The following is a 20,671-nucleotide window of genomic DNA, read 5'->3' as shown; positions in this document are numbered from 1 at the left end:
AAGTCATCGTGATTCATTGTGAAGTTTTGTTTTTAAAGTTCTCATTTTGAAACTTGGTGATCCACGCAAATCAATCTATTTTTTTATCTGTTTACAGTGTTCGAGTTTCGAACGGACTGGCATTCTAATATTTATCGCCATGTGAAGTCGAATTTATTGCATTTCAAATCCAATTCGCGAAATTCTGAACAGTTCTCTTGTTTACTGTGAAAAGGTTAAAAGTTAAGTAACTATGTTCGGGACTTTCAAGATAAAATAAAGAAGGGGAGAAATAAAAAAGGTTTTATATTTCAGACGAGATGCCTTTATTGTATTTCGATAAATTCGATTAGTATCGAAAAAATTGGTAGGTACCTCCATAGAATCTGTGTGGAATAAAATAGTGAAATATTTCATTACCCGCTGAAAAAAAAAAATCGCGGTTAATTTACAGTAACAAAAATATAATATAAATAGGCATATGTATTATATACCGTTATTTATTTATTGCAGCTAGGCGTAAGCCTAATCTATCTCCTAAACAGGAGAGAGCTTAGACCAACCGCGTCGCATCGCTGGCTAAGGTTCTATTAGATTCTTATGTTCTTAACGTTATATTTCCTAAGCCATAATAATAAAATTTACACAAACATTGGTATGCAAAGGCAGCCTTATTGCTAAAGCAATCTCTTCAAACAACCCTCTAGAAAAGTCAATCAAATAATTGAGTATTAATATTATTTATATTTACTTTCTTTCCTTATTTATTCCTTGATTTTCTTCCTAATCGTTTCCTTATTCCCTACTTGGGGCATCCCCCATACCTAATTATTTCATCCAGTGCGCCCGCCCCTAAACCGCTCGCAACACTCAGGATTCTAGATGCGAATCCTCGCTGAGCTAAGGAGCTACTTCAAAATCCCACATTACGACACTTTCGCATTTATAATGTTAGTAAGGTCACAGTCTTTATTCTCAGTCACAAGCATAAAATTAAGAACATACAGAATTCTCATTCAGCCATTATTGTATGCAGTGCATTGTGTCCAAATTCAATATTTCTTTATTCATGTAGGCCTATCAGGCTATCAGAGGCTCTTTTTACATGTTTACATAATTGTAAGCGGATAATGTTAACTTCGTTCGCCAACTTAAACCTTAAGCTACGAGGGTTCCAAACGCGCCCTGGCCTGAAAAGAGCCCACAACAAACTTAGCCGTGTAATTTTTTTTTTGTTATCACCATCTCACAGTAAATTAATAACGCAAAAATAAGCACAGCTATAAAGTTAGAGCAATTCACCCCCAAGCTTTTTTGTTAAAGTAATCCACAAAATTATAATAGGATTTTTCTGCAAGCTTACGCGTTAGTTTTTCGTTATAAAAACAGTGAAAACGGCCCGCACACGTCTCTTTTTCACGTCACAAATGTTTTCCGATTTTAAAACATTTTATGGTGAACGCTGAGAACATTCAAGATAAAATCATTGCTGTCAACTGCTAAATGGTGTGACTAACAGTTTGTTCGAGAAACCATTCTAAAGTGGAGTGGTTTTTGATGCTTCAATATTAGTCGTGTATTCAGTTTCTGCGTGTTCTCAACTCTGTGATCACGTCGAACAGTGGATCAAAAACGAGCTAAGTTTGTCACGACCCGTATGTGTAGCGAAATTGGACGCTTTCTCCGGGCAAAGCGGATTTTGGGTCACCTAACGGACGATTTGCAGCACTGGTGCACGCGTGCGATATATTTATTTATTAATATTAAATATACGTGACTTGTATAAACAGCTTATTATTACTGACAGAAACGTTTTCTTTCTCTATCTTAATAAGGACTGTTGTGAAGCGTCATTATATTTGTTGTTGGTTGGTTGGTTTGTATGAATAAATCCTGTAAATATATATTTTTCTTTTATTCGACCTACAAATAAATCAATAAACCATTTAAAATACTACAGACTAACTACTTTTTAATTTCATAACCATATATAATAGTAATTGTTCCAACCAATGTAACATGGTGGGTCTTAACATAAGTTTTAGGTACGCAGACAAAGTCACGGGGGTCTACAGTCCTATATATGTATACTAGCGTTCCCCAGCGCCATCTGTCGGGCTAATTTGTGAATCTAAACCATCCAGGGTGCCACCCAAACGTATACCAAAAAATTCATACAAATCTGTCCAGCCGTCTAGGAGGGGTTCAGTGACATACACACGCAAACAAAAAAAATATATATAGTGATATAGATATTACTGAGTATTTTAGTTGTTTTAATTTTTTTTATTACTAATTCATTAGTACTAATCCTTCCAAGTGTAGGTAGAAACACTTGGTAAAATTTAATATTTAATTTATGCTTAACTCTATACTCGACTCCAATGCATCAAAATAGCGATAAAAAAAAAAACGAAATTGCAACCTTGCATGTTGAAATTAAAGTCGATCCATCAAAATGAAATACTATATTGGATATAATTAGTCAATATGATATTTATGATAAATATTCTGGCTAAAATACTCCCACGCAAACATTACCCTAATTAACGCGAATTGGGATGTTCCGACCAAGTCGTAGAAACAAGCGTTTATTACTGTTTGCTTATTTCACCTAACTCCCTAAATTAATCTCACTGGGTATAAAGGAGTATCAGAGTTTATGTTAACGTGCCAGATGTAAGTTCATTTTCCCATCGTACGTGTCTGTTTTTATAATACTACTAGCTGACCCGCGCAACTTCGTCTGCACCAAATCGGTTATTACCGGTTTTAATATCTTAAAAAAATAATTGCAGCACCACCTACCGGGTAAAGATTTACTTCCAAACTATATTATACTAGGCTTGGCGGCTCGCGCCATTTTTCTTGCTTTAAGCATTTCTATACCCGGCGTAACTTCTAAACAATAGATCCAATTTGTATAATTTAAAAAATAACTTGCAGGTACATAATTCATCTTAATTATAAAATCTACAAATTAGTATTATGTTTATTTGGATATGCTTAATGTCATGATAGCAATGTCACCATTTTTCCATTGACAAATTATAACAAAAAGCGGTTATTGTGACTTAACTATAACAGTTAGACATATAGCCTCGCGGACTTTTTTATAGATAATAATGATTTATTTCAACATGCAGTACGTTATTTTTATGTATCATCAATCGTTTTCGTTGAGTACGCCAGCAAAGCTCCAAGTCGGTATGACATCTTTAACAAACATTGTTGTAGGTATTGATTTTATTAAAAAAAAATATTCCATTGCAAGTTAGCCCTTGACTGCAATCTCACGTGGTGGTACGATTTGATACAGTCTTAGGCAGTAGCGGGCTACACTGTGTAGCAGTTTCTACACGTCATCGTACCGGAACGCTAAGTCGCTTGGTGGCACCCTAACAAGTAGCTAGTTAGGTCGTAGCCTTCCCTGCTAGACAATTTTGAGTTGAATTGTAAAATGTATGTATTAGGTTGTTTATTCTCTGATAATTTACATAAAATAGTTTTTTTTTATTCCATTACAAGTTAGCCCTTGACTGCAATCTCATGGTGCCTGATGGTAAGTGATGATGCAGTCTAAGATGGTAGGGGGCTGACCTGTAAGGGAGTATGCCAGTTATATTTAAACCATACCCCTAGTCGTTGTCTACGTCACATCGTAACGGAATTACTTAGCGGCACGTTTGGTCGGTAGTGTGGTACCGTGGCTGAAGCCTCCCACGAGACCAGACCAGAGAAAATTCAGAAATTATAAATTCCAGAATTGCCCCTGGCGGGAATCGAACCCAGAACATCCAGCTTAAAACCACATCACTCACCGCTGCGCCAGGAAGGTCGTCAAACATCAGCATAGTTCCTAGCCTTTAAAGTCGACTTGTCTATAAAGTAGCATACAGTGGCGTGTACTTCATACATCCACAAAAGCACTGCATACCCTCAAATTGATATATAACTCGTATAGGAGGAGAATTTAAGCCTCGTCATGCAATTTTCCTGCTGTATGCATACCCTGGTAGGAAACCCAGTGCACGCCACTGGTAGCATACATGAGACTGACATACTAAGAGGCTAGATAATATACTTCTTAACACAATGTATTAGGCAAGACTAATCAATATATCTACTATCCAAGTAAATGGAAAAGTTACGAAGTACGAAAATTACGTGTGACATGGGAAAAAACGTGAAGTATAGTTCCCAAAGTGCTCTAGACCACCTGTCACCCCCTCTTCTTTACGGCCCAGCGATCAAATGAACACATATGGCGTTTTGTCACTGTTTAAGTATATTAAAACTTTTTAGTAAAATATTGTTTTGTTAGTAGCTTTTTGTGACAGAGCTCGTCCGGGGAAGTTCTATTGCTGTGCCTACTGCTGCCGCTAAGCAGCATTGTTGCAATAAATAAATAAATAAATATAAATAAATAAATAAATATAAATAAATATACTACGACAATACACACATCGCCATCTAGCGCCAAAGTAAGCGTAGCTTGTGTTATGGGTACTGAAATAGCTGATACTCCTAGCATAGCTCTCTCCATCGCCCGGAAAGGAACGGCATTTATATTTAATTCAATTTGGTGCTTACACGACATCGCACCGGAATGCTAAATTGCTTAGCGGCATATCTTAGTCGGTAGGGTGGTAACTGGCCACGGCCAAAGCCTCTCACCGGGAATATCAATTAAATCAATCAAATATACTCTATTGCACACAAGAAAAAAACAGAAATAAATAAAAAAGAACAAAGATACAAGTAATTGAAATTTGTGCAACAATTGCGGACTTATCACTTAAAGTGATTTCTTCGAGGCTACCGTTATGAGGAATTCACAGACTCACATATGAATCCTTATAGCAGTATGCAAAGCTCTAAAAATACACAAACATTTTAATAATTACAAAACAGTACTAATATGAAATAAATAAAACAATAGGAAGGAATACTACCTCTTTAGTGCCAACCAATTTTCACCGTCGGGCCTAACAGTTGGTTGTTGTTGTTGTTGTTGGTTGGTACTCTTTTAGCTTCAAATTATCTGAAATATTCATCATCATCATATTGGGCACAGGTCTCTTCTCTATCGTAAGAGATCTACTCTTAGAGCATAGATCCCCATGCTGCTCCAATATAGGCTAACTGTAAATTACGTCAAATACGATGATGTAACTTTAACATAAAATTAAGTGCCAAAATTTGCTCACAAAGTATATTGCCGAACGTAGGCTTGTAAGTAAAGCTATATTGTCACAGTATAAAGAAGAGATACAGAAGTCCGGCGTATTTGAGTGAGCTGCAAATACCGGCATTTATCTGAGACAGTTAAAATGCGTTATCTGTGTGCAAAATTATGTCAGATTGATACAGTAGTAAGTAAAACAGCTTTTTGTGACGTATACCGCAGTGTTTTTTTCTGCCGCCAAGGGTCGAGGGTCAAGGGTCGCTGGTCTGAAGGGTTCGGTTGCAGGTCTGTTAGACATGAGGTCGAACACCTGAGGCATACTCAGGTGTATAGACACAGGGCAGTACTTTGCTGGACGTTTCCCTTGAATAAATATTTTTTGTTTATCGGCGATGGATTTCCTCTTACCATCATATACTTGGTCAGTCAATCATTACTTTGAAAAAAAAGATGCAAATCTTAGTTATATGCGGTAAGATGGTAATAGCCTAATTTATTTGTGGCATGGTACCGGAACGCTAAATGTCTTGGTGGCACGTCCATGTTTATAGGGTAGTAAACCTCCAGCAGACCAGACCAGAGACAGTTCAGAAATTGTAAATTTCCATTGCTCAAGAAATGTTGGCAAATCAAATGAGGCTTGGAAAGGATGACTCGCCCCGCACTTGGCGGCATGTAAACCTCCACCAGACCAGAACAAAAGACAGTTCAGAAATTATAAATTTCCACTACGCAAGAAAAGTCGACAAAACAAATAAGGCCAGTAAATCTCCTTTCCTCGCCCTGCAAATACCGCAAGAATGTTGACTTGACGATTTCACTGGACTTCTGTACTATCCTTATTCTGTGATATCGCACTTAGTGATGTATCCTTGAAATTTTGCGACAGTCGAATAAATCATTGTTACAAACTACATAGTGCTAAGGTGACAATTACCAAGAAGTTCAAGGTTTTCAATCTGTCTCCTATAACTAAATTCGTAAATTCGTAAAGTAAGTAAAGCTCTAGTTTTAAGAGTTGCGAGGGTTCCGAGCGCGCCCTGGTCTAAGAAGCCCCCAAAAAAAAGCCAGGTGCTCTACTTGTACTACGATCCCACGTCGTAATTTAAAACTATGGAAAAACGAACCGGGTTAGAGGAATAAATAAATATACTACGAGAATTCACACATTGCCATCTAGTCCCAAAGTAAGCGTAGCTTGTGTTATGGGTACTAAGATAACTGATGCATATTTTTTATGAATAATATACATTAATATTTATAAAATACAGATTTTTATTTATTTATTTGTTATTATTATTGTATGTTGTTCCTAGTCATATAACTATTTAAATAGCATGTAAGTGAAACACTCATAGTACGAGTAGGTATATTCCTATTTTAGAATTTGCATATGATGTCCTATTTTTTTCTAAAGTTGATACAATTCTCGTTCTGTCCATTTCTCCCACGTCATTGGTAGAATCCACATGTTTCGGTATTAATAATTAAATAACTTTTTTTTGTAATAAATAAATAAATATTTAGGCCATCGGTTGGGAAATCTGAAACATGTTTTTTAAATTTCTTGAAAAAAGTACTAAACGGGTGAAAAAGGAACACATGACAAAGGTTATATTATATTTTAATTTCAGCCAAAGAAAAAAAAACTGGGCACAGTTCCAAACTAAAGTTATGCCGAAGTATCACTTTTGTATTGTGATACGGCTGAGAGAATTGGGAACATAGTCATCTTTATAATGGACCGAGAGAAGGTCGGACCGTCTCAGCATGGAAGCATTTGTATGGAAAATATACTAGGATAATGGAAATATGTTTTAAAAGAGGCTATAGAGAGCTTAAAAACTATCACAATCACAGCTACGGCCCGCGACTTATTATTCATTTTTGTTTTTTTATATACCGCGAAAACTGTAAGTTTTCCCGGAATAAGAAAATCCTAAATATACACAATATAAACCTTTTCATTTTAATCGGGTAAAAAAAAATTTGCATAAATCATACCGTCAAGCAGTTATAATACGTCGAGCAATTTACTACCACAAAGAAGTTGCACACAAGCTAAATTATTATAATCGTTATTTTGCCCGAATTCAGTGTATTGTTTCAACCACCCATAATGAGGAAAAATTAACAATTGCCTCCGCAACATATTGTTTGTTATTTTTGCGGTTTTCGGTTCAAAAACAACCGACATAACAACCCCGGAAAAAGTAACGAAAAAAGGAGGGTATGAACCCTCCTTTTTTACCAATCGGGTTGTAATACGTTGATTGCGGCCCGGTTGGTTTGTACTATCGTTTAGCCTGTAACACACACACCCACAGGAAATAATTAAAATGTTTTGTTTTATTTAAATGCTACATATGGACGCGTGACCACCACCATGTCGATCTTGCATCCAAATTTAACCATACAATTCAAAATTAGAATTGAAATCATATTTTCCAAATAACCATCTCATAATACGCTCTTAGTGTGATTATTTTTACGATAGCAGACGTTTTACATTTTTTTTTGACTAGCCAGACGTATAAAACATTTCTGAGTTTCCGGGAAATGAGTTCCATTTTAATGGTTTTTTTTTTAAATATTGTAGGAAGAGGACTTTTAACTAGACTACTGTATAGTGCAAAGTACAAGTAATTTAACATTATGAACAGTATTATGCCCCAACGTGGTGGATAGATGACATCAGAGAGGTAGGGAACCGTCGGACCCAAGCAACACAAGGCCATGAAACTCTCTACAAAAGACCTAGGGAAGGGTTTGCCCAAAATAACCGCTGGGCAGATGTGATGGTGATCGCTGCAGAGTGTAGTAGTAGCACAAAGGACGCTGCTGGCTGTTCTTCATTATATTCCCTTACAACTGTATTCAGATCTACTTTCACCGCACGGCAACTATAAACACGTGAAGCTAATCTTTATACCCCCCTTTATATGAAAATTGCGCGCACGGAGGAGTTTGAATTTTACTTTTTGTAAAATTCAAAGTTTTTTATTTTTTGTTACGCTTTCACACAAAAACTACTTAACTGATCCTCATGAAACTTTGTACACATATTCTTGGAAGGGAGGTTAGTAGGGATAGGGATAGCGATAGGGATATAGAAAAGAAGTGCAGAATGTTATTTATGAAGCTATGTATAAAAATACATTAAATAAATTTAAAAAAAAAACATTACATACAACATAAAATACACACACGCATATACACTCTTTTTCAGTAGTACTTTATAAATCAATAGGCTTTTTTTAATAATTTTTTGGACTGTAATTTGTTCGAGGCAAATTAACAATGTACCTTTGTCGATATCTGTGATTATAGACTCAAACTGTATGTGTTCAACTTATAATTAATTTTAGTATGGTCTTATTTCGGCGTAGTGATAATCCTATCCCTGCGCAATTGTTGAGGGGATATGGATCCCCGTACTTATCGGCATGAAGATAACAAAAGCAAAGTCCGACCTTCCACGGGAATGGTACATTTTTATATCAAAACAAGTCACCATGCGGGACTTATAAATAATATTCCGGGCAAAATTACGCTTCACAGAAGGCTGGCGTACAAAAGGTTAAATTGTGATCGTAACTAATTGCGAGGTTATTGAATTGTCACGAGTGGAACAATTAAACAGTTGCCGTCTAACAAAAATTTTGCCATTTATGTGGTCGATTATTTCATTTCATCGTTATCCCATCAAAAATTTAGTGAGATAACATGTAAAACCGAGTAGTTTTTAGTAGAAAATAAATCAGTTATATCTTTTTGTGAACTCTTTCAGTAATCGTCGGTAGTTTAGATAGAAAGAGAAGAAGAATAACTACGATAACAAAGACTTATATTATTGGATAGGAGCGGGCGTTAATTTGCAGAATTCCATGATATATTATGATATATTCCATTTCACGATTAATTTAATCTGTGTTATAATATTAAATGGTAATTGAAAAAAAATCTTTTTACATATTGAAAGCTTTAAGAAATACCGTAAATTGTTTAATATTTTGCTTAATTTTATTTTGTAATTGTAAAAACACTACGATGCAAGCGTTTTTTTTTTGCTTATTAATATGTCATTGACCGAATCAGAATAATAAACGCCAAAAATATCAGTAAATTTATAAGGTAAGCAAAAAAATTTTTACAATACAATACATATCGTATTTATTGTAAAAAATGTTTCCTTTTTTCCAATTTAAGATGATTTATAAACGCTACCGTTGCTAGTGGGCCCAAAAAAACTGTCTCCTTCGGGTAAACTGGTAATAAATATTTTTTGTTAAAATTATTTCGGCTAAATTTATTTTATTTATTTATTTATTAACTCATTACACATAATATACATCACAGGTCTTAATTTAAAGGTGTAAGCATAAACTCAAAAGAATTTTTCCGTACACCTAGCCGTTGACAAATTTTTGCTTTGTTAGTCTAATAGATTAATATATTAACATTCACAATTAATGCTACAAAATCGTTACTTATTCACATTACCATTTAGAATGTGGGTAGGTAGACAGTGATAAATGTAAAAACCTTTTGTTTACGTTCCATAATTTATATAACTCAGTATAGGTAGGAACGAAGTGCGTTCATATTCCTACATGTACAGGATGTTTTTAATTTTTTCTCATATTTTGTCATTAAATATATTTGTTTGTTATAAGTTCTATATAAATTAATCGACGGAATTTATTAATCACTTAAGGTGCACTTAAAGCCAAATTGTACGCGTAATTTGGCGCGAGTTTATTGAATTTACACGAGTAGAACAATGAAACGTTTGCCGTGTAACATATATTTAGCCAGTTTAAGTGGATAATTATTTCGCGTACATCTGTAGGTATTGCACACGCTGTAGCGTACATGATTACCTAGGAAGATAAAATATTGATACTATCAGAAATTACTGTTTTATAATTAATTTTAACATGTAGTGTTATAAGAACTTTTTATTACGTTCGTATAAAAAGGTTAGAAGGCTCAGTCACTCAGGGTATGGAGAGAACTATGCTCGGGCCTCGGAGTACCTACCTCTTCTTTTTTTTTTATTCTACTACAAGTTAGCCCAATCTTTCAGTGGTTATAAGTGATAATGTAATCTAAGATGGTAGCGGGCTAACCTGTTAGGGAGTATGGCAGTTATATTAAACCCATATCCCGAATCGGTTTCTAAGCGACATCATACTGGAATTCTAAGCGTAGCGGCACATATTTTCCGGTAGGGTGGTAACTAGCCACAACGGAAACCTCGCAAGAGACTAGACCAGAGAAAATTTAGAAATTATCAAACCTTCAACTTTAAATTACAGCGCTCATCGCTGCGCCATTGGGATAGAAAAATCTGTTGTCTCTCTAATAGTAGTCTATCTAATAGTAGTGTGTTATATGTGAAAGTGTGTTTATATGTTTATTGTCCTTCCTTTATAATATATAAAAAAGTATCGCCTAAAAATATCGATATATTGAACAAAAAATTTGGATATTGAAAAAGGAGAGATAAATTTTTATTTTTTCTGCTGGCCTATGCATGTAACCGGGCACGTTTCGGTTAATGTGTCCAAATTGTGTTTGTTGTGTGTTAGTAGATAGATAAATAACATTTTACCCAATGTAATAACAGTTTTCAATGCCGTGTTAAAGCGATTTCCACCTACTTTTCCCTGGCTTTCACTGTCGTTTCAACACAATACAACAAACTGTTCTTGCACCACGGAAGGCGAACAATGGGCATTCCCGATGTCAAATGTTATCGTGCAAAACATAGGAATTGCGATGGCTTTTTACATTTAATTCACATTCTCCTTTAGTGCTTGGCTACCAATTCACATTCTCCTTTAGTGCTTGGCTACCAAAGAGCAACTCTTACTACACAAATCTTTCAATCAGTCAATCAATCAATGAAAAATACTTTATTGCACACAAGAACGAAACAGAAAAAAGAGAACAAAGGTACAAGTCATCTAAATTTCAGTAACAAAGGCGGCCTAAATTTTTAAAGGGCGGCAAAGGCGGCTTTATATAGTGATTTCTTCTAGGCAACCATTTTAAGGAATTGGCACACATATGAATCCTTATAGCGGTGCGCAAAGCTCCAAGAATATACATATATATATATTCTACAACAATACACACATCACCATCTAACCCCAAAGTAAGCGTAGCTTGTGTAAAACTAGATGACTGATGAATACTTTATTAAATAAATATAAACACCCAGGCACTGAAAAACATTCAAGCTCATCACACAAACATTTTCCAGTTGTGGGAATCGAACCCACGGCCTTGGACTCATAAAGCAGGATCGCTGCCCACTGTGCCAATCGGCTATATATAATATAAATAAAATAAACGAATACATATTTCCCTACGGTAAAATAAATAATACTAAAACTGTATATAATAATGTTAAGTGGAATATAATAGTCATACTTACAGTGTTAGATAATAATTATTTAGACGACTCTTTAAAAATAATATGTTATTAGCGTAACGAATGTCACGTTGAAGATCATTCCACAATTTTACTGCCTTGATGGTTAATGACTCATTGCAACAGTGCGTACGACTGATTGTTTTTTGTTTTTGGTTGTTGGGGTTAACGCAAAGAGTTATATCGCTGTTATAAAGAGCTGTAATAAGTTATAGCTACAGTAAGAGGGGTGAAGCTTATCCGAGGAATTACTAAAGCCATTCTTATTTCTGCCGCGGAGCAGCAACGTTGCGTTCCGCAGGGTGATTACGTATCTCGCGACAGGTTTGCGACCGGCGTAAATCTTGCAATCACTGCTGTTAAACATCACTTTTCCATACAATAAATAAACAAAAGTGACGTTTGACAGCAGTGATTGCAAGATTTACGCTTGTCGCAAACCTGTCGCGAGACACGCAATCACCCTGCCGGTTCGAATGGCGTATTTGCCGATGTAATTACAGGCACAGGCTGAACACCTACGCCTCAGGTTAACGGACACAAGGTAGCACTTAGTAGGACGAGTTCTTTGCATATCGTGCAAAGTGTTGCTCTATTTATAGGCGATGATTTTTATTTTTGCTTTGTCCGTCCGACTAAATATAGCTAAATTCAAATTCAAATTCATTTATTTCAAGTAAGCCTAAATATAAGCACTTTTGAAACGTCAAGTATGTATGTTTGTAGTGACTCTACCACCGGTTCGGCAAGCAGATTCGACCGAGAAGAGCCGCCAAGAAACTCAGTAGTTGCTCTTTTCCAACATCAACATTCACAATCATTTTTCTATCTTGCAGGAGATGAGAGCGAGGCTGGCTGCTTCCAATATACCTTGTCACTGAGGAATTCATCAAAAATATAGTAACCTCGCTGTACTAGATGCGTTTCTACACCTTTTTTAAATGTATGCATTGGTAGGTCAAGAATTTCCTTGGGAATCATGTTGTAAAAGCGAATACTCAACCCCACAAAGGAGTTCTGCACCTTTCGCAGACGATATTCAGATATCACTAATTTATGTCCGTTTCTGGTAAGTCGATTGTTAATTTCAGCTTTTTGTTTAATAAGAGTAATTATTTGTCTCACAAAGACTATATTATTATAAATATATTGCGAAGCTACTGTAAGAATACCTATTTGTTTAAATTTTTCACGAAGTGATTCGCGTAATCCAAGTTTATATATTGATCGTACAGCTCTTTTCTGCAGTATAAATATACTTTCAATATCTGCAGCTTTTCCCCACAACAAAGCTATATAAGTGTCCTCCCGTTTGATACTTCAAATTTTAAAGTAGGTACGTACTTACTCGTACTAAAAAAAATATAATTCGTTATGTTAAATATTGTTTTCCATCAAATGACTGAAATGAATGAAAACAGATTTATGGACATCAAATAATAATAATATACTTAATAATAATAAATATACTACAATACATACATTGAAATCTAAGCCTCAAATTAAGCGTAGCTTGTGTAACTAAAATAGCTGAAGAATATTTTTATCAATAAAATACTCATAAATACTTATAATAAACTCATAAACATAAAACCCACTGAAAAACATTCATGTTCATCACACAAACATTTTCCAGTTGTGGGAATCAAACCCACGGCCTTGGACTCAGAAAGCAGTGTCGCTGCCCACTGCGCCAAGCGGCTGTCAAATACAACAATATGTTTTATGTAATTTGATTTATAACAAATCATAATTATATTAATCCACAAAACTTAATAATTAATGAATGCCCTAATGGAGAGTTAGTGCTGATCTATAGGCTGTAGTACCCGGAGAATAAATGATTCAAACTTTGTTAAAACTTGAATAATAATTAACAGAGAGTTTAAAAACCTATTATAATACCCAAAATTCTGATTCCGATCTGAATTAAACTCATTACGTAACCACTTCTTATTTTAATACTATAAAGTTTATGTAAATTAAGTTGTATTTCTGAAAGAAAAACCCTTCATAATCTTCACCGAAGTGTCAGAGATATTGTATTGTCTGTTAGACAATAGTTAGTCAATGGGGGAACTTTTTTTGTAAGTATGAACGTATTAAAAGAAAAGATTTTTTAAAGAAAAACAATAGCCTTTCAATAGTTTGAAATAAAAACTTTTATGTTTCTTCCTTTCCATTCCTTCCTATATTATAGTATTAATGTATATTTAAGTAAGTATATAGGTATGTAAATTTGTACGTTCATTTATATGCACCACCTACCTCTCTTCTTGAGCTGGGTTTTACGCCTTTGGATGCCTGGAAGAAATCGCTATGTAGAGATAAGGCTGCCAAATTGTATACTTTTCGTTAAATTTTTAAAATAAATGAATGCATTCATTCAAGATTTAGCTGTATTGGCTCTAAAAAGGTTTTAATTATTAAAAAAGTTTTTAATTGAGAGTGCAGCATTTTTAGTAGTCATGAAAAACAAAACCAAAAAAACTTCTAAAGCAGGAAACCTTCGCTGTGCGATTCTGGCTCACACTTGGTTGAGTATATCAAATGTCCCTGTTTCATTTCAGTTATTTCCACACGAAATCACTTCTATACTACGGGCACTTTTCCTCTTTTTAAACAAACTAAATGCACGAAAATGTTTAACTTGAATGTACAACATAGTCGGTAGTGAATTCTTACGTTTCTCTCTAATGCTGATGCATCAAACTTTGTAATTTAGTTACACATTATTACGTAATTTTTTTAAAACAATGTAATCATGCGATAACAGATCCATCGTTTGATGAGAAAACAATGCAAAGAAAAGCAACGATATGATATGCCTAAATAAGTAAAACAGTTACGGGTTCGAGGGAAATTACGGTCTCACGATCTAAGGTACCAAACAAACTGTTTTATTGCGTTTAATATGTAGTTTGATCTTCAAGGTGCACATTTAATGCAGATTTTGAAATTGTACCTATATCTAATTAATACCTAATAAGTTTTTAGTTTTTATTTCCTAGTTACGCTTCAATTTTTACCCTCACTTGTGCTTCAAGATTTTGTTTCTTGCCTTTCATGATCTACGAGAAGTATCTACGGTTTTGATTCCCTCGCTATTGTCAAAATATGCGGCATCAATATGTTTTGATTGCGTTTATTGAAATGTTTTGTTTTTGCACAGCTCCTGTGATGGCAGACCCGAGTATTTCATATTGATTTGAAGTTGATAGCTCCACGCGTTCCTGAGAAAAAGCTTTTGACAGACAGATATACAGAAGACGGAAAGATAACATCCTTCTTTTCAATCTCTTTGAGATACGGAATCCTATAAACACGGTAGAAGATTTAATAATTCTCTTTTGGAATGTTACTCGACATTTCGATAAAACCTAACCCAATTTCGTTTTCTTTTCTTAAACGTCAAGTGGTTTGCCACTTCAACTGGTTCTATTTAAATATATCTTACATTTTCAGAAATAGAGCATTTAGTCTTCCTCAATGGAAAACAGGAAGCACTCGCAACGAGTGAAACTATAAACTTTATACCATTAGTACAGAATCCAGTTACGATTTATTTTTAAATCTTTAGTATATCTGTTGGTACTTATACCACAAATCAAGGGAAAATCCTTAACAGGGATCAATCTGATCATTACCCTTGAACATGTACAGACGGGTGTATTAACGTCCTGTCTTTAATAAATAAATTGCGCAAGCGCAAGTCATTACGTCAATCAAACAGGTTCGTAAGCCCCCATTCATTACTATGCGACCGCAAAGGCCGTTGACTGTGACCATCCGCCATATTGAAGTAACCGCCATGTTGTTATGTTGTCTGCACGCAGCAAATGACAGCTCGCAACTGTTTGACAGTTGGCAGCAATGACGACTTGCAGCCAACTTCGCCCTGCAGTTACAGTTGTGTTGTTTATGCGCGTCGGGAACGTTATAAGGTTTTGAATGTATCTCGTTCTAATTTTAAATAAAAAATAGGTTTTAATCAATGGAATTGATTAGTTCAAACTGTGCCATGGATGCATATCAATTATTGTGTTATGTTTGTGTTATGTTTCGCGATTATGTTCGGACAAAGTGGTGAGCTTAAAGCATCAGTGAAAGTGTGGTTATGTTGACAGTTGAATTGTTAGATGTAATGAAATATCAAATCGGTAAAAGCTCGTTTGTTATCTTTGAATTCATATTATTTAAACGGTTTATGTGTTTAGGGTTGAACAAGGCAGTTATTTTAACGCCGACAGTAACGCTAATATTTAAATTCACAATAATTAAAAAACTGGTTTTATTTGATGTATGTATTAAAATACAGAAAGGATTTTAAAATAATTAACGAAAAAGTTTTTTCTTATGATTCTTTATAAAAGGCACCTAAGTCAGGGAATTAAAGATAATAGGTATATCGTATGCTCAAAACAGGTAAAAAAGCTCAGGTATAGAAAGTTCCCTATCGTGATTTGGGATATTTTAGCCCTTTAGCTAGCCTTTTGCTAGCTTAGTACCTTTATGTAACAAAATAAAGTCTTCGCTACTGTAGTTAGGCACTTAATAGGTAATATGTTAAAATTATTATGAGATTTACTAAGTTAAACATGAAACGTAATACCTACCTAGGTTTCAATTATAATCGTATTATTTCTTATACCTAATCATAATAAATCTGAAGACGACTCTAGCATGCCAATGAGCTGCCAGCTATGCGGTCTTATTTTTGTCGGTGTATGACTCTAGCATGCCAATGAGCTGCCAGCTATGCGGTCTTATTTTTGTCGGTGTATGTCCGTCTTATTTTTTGGTCGATATTGATAGCTTAGTCAGTCAGCGGGCGGTGAAGAGAGCGTTCAGACATAGAGGATTATGATCTCTCACCCAAGAAGTTCGGTAACTTTTTAGGAGATTAGCACCACGCAATCAGTAAAAGACCGTCATGTGCCTATACTTACTAAAGGTTTTTTTAGATCTCCTAACGTTTACCTATTGCAGCTCCGGCAGAAATATCCAGTACCCTAGGTATATCGCTCTCCAATAGTCAAGCTGTATATTCGACAAATTTAATCAAGTTATGTGCAGTGGTTAAGCCACCATAGATAACAAGTAAACAGACAGACAAACTTACATTTACGTATATAATACTCCGTGGCATGCATAGAGGGTATGCACAGGGTATGCAAATAATATAAAATTAAGAAAATTCTAATAATAATACTTAATGGTAGGCTTTTTATAACTCTTACAGTGCCTATCCTTAAGCCTTTTATAACTCGTACTGGAGGTTTTCTTCATTTTATATCATCTACATACCCTGTGCATACCCTCTATGCACGCCACTGATTAATACTGGTTTAGAACTTTTTAGAGATTTTAGAGATGCAGTGGACATCCATTGGTTGATAAGATGAAGATAAAGCTCGACTATTCTCGAAGCTGTTTACTTTTGTTTGGTTCGAAATTGGTCGGGTATACGCCGACAAAAATAGACCCTCTCAATGGGTATCTCTGTCCTATCCCTATCAAACTTAATACTTATTGAACTCTACAGTCATTAGTTCACAGCATTGTAGGTATAAATCGTGTCTTGTTCGACCCTGTCACAAAAACAGCTTTTCGTGACCCGAAACCTCTGAGCCCGGTCTCTGATTTACCTTCACTGTTTTAACTATGACCTCCGCATGATTAATGCCTGATCACAACCTCTATTGAAATATCAACTCGCATTTGCACAAAACTTTGTCCAAGTAGGAGTGCCAAAATACCTACCTATGTTTTGAAAATAGAAAAAAAGTGGGTTGAAATAAATAAAAATAAACAAAATTAAAAAGATTTTTTAAAGTAGGAAGGTACCACTTAACTATTTTAAACTAAGAAGTTACGAAAATATTTTATAGATAAGGTAAGAAAAATAACGCATTAGTTAGTTTTACAGGTTATATTGTCTCAGTAAACACGATTGCAGAATCCCTTCTTGGCCTATAACTATAAAAAAATATCCAAGAATCTGCCTACCTGAAGTGATACGTGGCGGCTACGTGCGTAATGCAAAAATTGGCCCTATTACAGGAAAATAGTAACAATAGAGATTACATGCAAAACTTCTAACCAAAGAAACTCATAACACAGTCACCGTGATTAGTAAAAAAATAACAATGAAACCTTAGGTAGGTTTCATTGTTATTTTTTTACTACTATTTTTTTACTACTTTCTACTAAACCTTTTTTAATATTTATTCACACTACAAACGTGTTGCAAAACATTTGTAGGTCCTACCTAGTCCTGCGCCCTAATATCACGGCAATTTAAATATAGCCCACATAAGTATGTACTGTCTACTTAACTGCAGGCCATTTTAAGAGGTAAAGAGTGGTACTTATCATAGATTAAAAATAACCCTTACCGTAAATGAGACACTCAGGATTTCAAAATAGATCCCTTTAGATTCCATGGTTCACGGAATAAATAAGATCTTTTATTATCTGTCATTCAGATAAACCTAGCACCTGGCCCACATGGATGTTTTTTAGTATCTGGGTGTTTATCTGTGTATTATAAGTATTTATGTGTTTTATATTTATAAAAATATTTATCAGCTATCCTAGCACCCATAACACAAGCTTCGCTCACTTTGGGGCTAGATGGCGATGTTTGTATTGTCGTACTATATTTATTTATTTAGAATATGTCCTCTCGTCACTTGAAAATACACTTATGTCGGATAAGAAAGAGGCTGTAGAGGTAAGTATAATTGGAGTTCATACAAACCTCGCACCTGGCTCAATGACGCCGTAGAGCACGCGCCGAAATACCTATAAGCAACACTTTAAAAATTCGTAGGGTGAATAATGTTATTTAAAATAAGAGCATTCTTCCCATATATGTGCTTATTTATGAGTGACTAGTACCATCTACAAATAAAATATGAGTACAGAGTAATGAAAGGTTATTCGCATAAATATACTACAAATAATAAATATAATAAAATACTATCACCAAAGGTTGTCTGGGAGAGATCACTTTAGTGATAAGACCGCCTTTGTACACCTAAACTAGTTTTTTATTTGTAAATGTGTTTCTTTGTATTTTGTTTTTGTTTGTTAAAGAATTTAATAACAATAATAAAGTCTACTTTGAAAGGGTTTGGGATGTTTGCTGGTGTTGGAGTCTGGATAGGTGTGGCTTGACACTAATGGAATCCATCCCGTCTTATTGAATAATAATAGATAAGTTCCTAAACGGTGGTCTATAGCGGTGATACTAATTAAGAGTAGTGGAGTTTTTTGTGACAAAGCTCGACCAGGGTAGGTCTACTACCGCCTTTTTTTCTGCCGCTAAACAGAATAGCTGTATTTCAGTCTGAAGGGCGCATGGGGCACCTACGCCTCAGATGGACGGACACAGGGCGCAACTTGCAGGACGTACCCTGTGTTTCTCTTTATAAAGGCGATGGTTTCCTATTTACTACCACTGCGTCTGCGTTCCAGCAGCCACGCCCACCTCCGAAACTTAAGCTATGATTATGATCCAAACCAAGTTGTTGTATGAATAAAGTATACAGTTGGTTCAGCATGCAAGAAACATAATAATTGTTGTGTGTGTATGTGTGCGTATGTGTGCATGTGTATTTGTGTGGGTGTGTATGTTTGGTGTGAGTTGGAGTGATTATGCGAGCGTGTGCATGTGTATGTGGCGTACCAAAAAAGTTTATGAAAATATAACATTATTTAACTACTAATAGCAGTTTTTTAGTCTCTTCGTAAGAGAGTGACTGATGCCGTTTGGAAAATTTTAAATTCATCGCTTGACACCATTGTTTGATGGCAACTTTTGTTTGCTATCTCGAAGGCCTGTTCCAATTTTGAAATAGAACCAAATTGACCCGAGTCAAAAATCGAACAAGATACGTTCCATTTAAATTCTGCCACCGTTCAAAAAATATGAGTAGATAAACACAGAGTAATGAAAGGTAATTTGCATAAATATAATAAATTAGTCTGCCGCGAAAGGGTGTACAGATCGTGTGACACGCGATATATGGTTCACGGTCAAATGTATTTAGTGTTGACACCATTGACTAGCCTGAATAACTCCAAGGATTTTTAACTTAGATCACGATCCAATAGCGTAGTGCTTGGAGCTTCCTTTCAGGAGGACTTTAACTTCCGGAGTTATATGCGTTTTTAATTTAAGCAGCTAAAACAAGCTATCAACCCATTACCGGGCAGAGAAGTTCTTATAACAACTTCGAATATCTATGATATAAGTATTTATTTGATTGACTTAGGATGCTTGTTTGTTTGTTTCTTTGTTTTGGTCACGGTCTGTAAACTACGTTATGAATTGATGTTTGGGTTTGGAATTGAATGTTTTTCTAGCAGTGACCTTGGATTATTAACTACGATAAGATATTCCGATGAAATGCCTACGAAGTTAAAGAAATAAATTGCTAAATTTGCCAATAATAAAGTTTCTTGAATGTAATCTTATAAGAACAACACTACATGTAAAAAATAGACAGAAAGCCAAATTTATCTTTTGTAAGACATTTTTAATTCGATGCCAAGTAAAAAGTAGAATGTTACTATGTATAGATCATAAATTACATACTCCTTTTTATATAGTAGCAAGGAAAGTACTAGTAATTTTAAAAAATTATGAATGACAGAGTTCTGCGCCAACAAATACAATCAACAAAAAAAAAATCAACCGAATTGAAAACCTCCTCCTTTTTCTCTACTTTAACTAGCAAATGAAAAAAAAGTTAAAACAAATGCCAGTCATTTGTTGTTACTTTTTTTTTCCATTAAAGTTTTACGCTCACATATCCGAAGATAGGGTAAATCTAATCCCTCATGAAAATAGGGCTTGTTAGAAGTTATCTTATATTTGATACCAAACTTGATACAGATAAAGTATACGTAGAACGCTGAGATGAAGTCAACGACATGGCATTTATCAAAATCGAATGAGTATTTTAAATGTGACAAGGGATCAGTCCCTTAGTATAAGATTTGCGAGAAGTCCTTTTCTAGTATTGAAATACTTGAACATCAGAGTAAAATAA

At 34.9% G+C, this 20,671-nt stretch overlaps 1 protein-coding gene across 3 annotated transcripts in view; it reads left to right on the top strand.

Annotated features, from left to right (window-relative positions):
- The window catches only part of LOC120629624, a 196,258-nt gene that overhangs the window by 116,733 nt on the left and 58,854 nt on the right, over positions 1-20,671 (top strand). Inside the window, exon 1 of one of the 3 annotated variants that reach the window (XM_039898613.1) lies at positions 15,562-15,769. The exons of the other annotated variants lie outside the window; for them this stretch is intronic. The gene's annotated coding sequence lies outside the window, so the exon portion shown is untranslated. Of the gene's footprint in view, positions 1-15,561; positions 15,770-20,671 lie in introns of those variants that run through there. 3 annotated transcript variants of the gene reach the window in all.

Source organism: Pararge aegeria, chromosome 14 (genome assembly GCF_905163445.1).
Source record: "Pararge aegeria chromosome 14, ilParAegt1.1, whole genome shotgun sequence".
Classification (NCBI taxonomy): Eukaryota; Metazoa; Arthropoda; class Insecta; order Lepidoptera; family Nymphalidae; genus Pararge; species Pararge aegeria.
Note: the sequence above shows the minus strand (reverse complement) of the source record. Positions and strands in the feature narration are given on the sequence as shown.